Consider the following 2,051-nt stretch of genomic DNA (forward strand, 5'->3'; position numbering starts at 1 on the left):
TATGTTACATTTTATTTTATTCTATCTTCTTTTCTTACATAACTGGTCTAATGGAATGCTATTGGTTTTTGCTTAAGTTTATTGGCTATTCATACTATGAATTTGGGGGGAAAGAACAGAAAGCAAAACTATGGCTTGGCATTGTGTTCCTTTTTTCCTCTTGGGGATTCATCTCTGGGAATGAAAACAAGAGAGAAAAAGGAAACAACGTCCACTGCTGCAGTCCATCACCGCGCAAGATGGAGCCGTCTGAGGGCAGAACTCCATTCTCGGTCCTACTGCATCCCCTAGTGGACAGACCATGTAGTGCATCTTATGGAAAGCCTCCGGAGAACGTTTTGGTACATTTACTCAGGGCTTAAAACAGAAATCCTCTGTTAAAGAAAAGCTTCTTGTAAAAAAAGAAAGAGAGAAGGAGGAGGAATAAGAAGGAGGCTAAGAAGAAGAAAAGCTTCTTTAAGAATATTATCCAAGTTTCCTGCTAGAAAAGATTAATTCATTTAGGAAATCAGTGATGAATGAGGATCTGATTAACTTGAACTTAGAAAAATTATACGTAAGATATTTCTAAGCTGCCTATCAATATACAAAAGTATTTTTTAAGTGGCTTATGTATTTCAAAATCATCACTAAATACTAGCTGATTGTTTTACACACATATCTAGGAAACTGTTATAAATATATGCCAATGCAGGGCAGAATCAGGAAACTGGCTTTTCTCTTATATCCTAATAATGTAATTTCCGGAGGGTCCACCCACCAGCTGCTGCTGAGTGTTCACTATTCTGAAACATGGAAGCCCCTGATTTTGTCCAACCAGCTATGATACTCCCTTGGAAGGGTTGGGTGACACGTCACCACTTCTTCCTTTTTGGTTCTTTTTTGAATCCACTCTAATCAGACTTTCCTTTTTTTCATTCCAGAAAAAAAAATCCTTAAGGTTACCAGTGACTTGCATTTTTGTTGAATCCAATGGCCAATTCCAGTCCTCAAGTTACACGACCTCTCCACACACAGTTGATTACTCCCCCTCAGGTGATCATTCCCTCCCCTTGAAAACTTCCCTCCCTTTTCAAATCAGACTGCAAGTCGGGAGATTCCTCTTTTATTTCTAGTCACTGTTTCCCATTTCGTTAGGTTTATATATACACTGATGCCTCCAGAGTCCCTGTCCCTGCTCTAAACACTCCCCGGAGCTGGAGCCTGCTGAGCACCTCCGTGGGAGTCTAAGGGGCATTGCAAATGCTCCTCGTCCCACACGGAGCTCTTTGCTCACCTCAGTAAACAGCTCACGTGATTTTCTCATACACCCCACCACCAATTCATCAGCAAACCCTGTTGGCTCTGCTATCATCATATATCCCAATTCCACCCTCTTCTCACATTCCCACAAATGCCCACTGCTACCACCTTAGCCCAAACCAACTCCCACTCCCACCTGGATTAACACAGCAGCCCCTTAACCTAACCTCTTTCTGCTTCTGCTCTTGAGCAGTGCCTGTGGCTCAGTGGGTGGGGCACCAGCCCTATATACCAAGGGTGGCAGGTTCCAACCCAGCCCCAGCCAAACTGCAATAAAAAATAGCTGGTCATTGTGGCAGGTGCCTGTAGTCCTAGCTACTCGAGAAGCTGAGGCAAGAGAATTGCTTAAGCCCAAGAGCTCAAGAGGAGGTTGCTGCGAGCTGTGGTGCCACTGTACTCTACCAAGGGTGACAAAGTAAGACTCTGTCTCTGGCTCGGCGCCTGTGGCTCAAGTGGCTAAGGCACCAGCCACATACACCTAAGGTGGCGGGTTCGAATCCAGCCCAGGCCTACCAAAAAACAATAATGACGGCTGCAACCAAAAAAATAGCCAGGCATTGTGGCAGGCGCCTGTGGTCCCAGTTACTTGGGAAGCTGAGGAAGGAGACTCACTTGAACCCAGGAGTTGGAGGTTGCTGTGAGCTGTGATGCCACAGCACTCTATCTAGGGAGATAGCTTGAGGCTCTGACTCAAAAACAAACAAACAAAAAAAGACTCTGTCTCTAAAAAAAAAAAGAAAAAACCAACC

The 2,051-nt window shown here is 44.4% G+C and overlaps 1 protein-coding gene across 1 annotated transcript in view; it reads right to left on the reverse strand.

Moving 5' to 3' along the window:
* Positions 1 to 2,051, reverse strand: part of OXCT1 (3-oxoacid CoA-transferase 1) — a 144,878-nt gene that overhangs the window by 113,794 nt on the left and 29,033 nt on the right. The gene's annotated exons all lie outside the window — the stretch shown is intronic.

Source organism: Otolemur garnettii, unplaced genomic scaffold, assembly GCF_000181295.1.
Source record: "Otolemur garnettii isolate 467f Iridium unplaced genomic scaffold, OtoGar3 scaffold00063, whole genome shotgun sequence".
Lineage (NCBI taxonomy): Eukaryota > Metazoa > Chordata > Mammalia > Primates > Galagidae > Otolemur > Otolemur garnettii.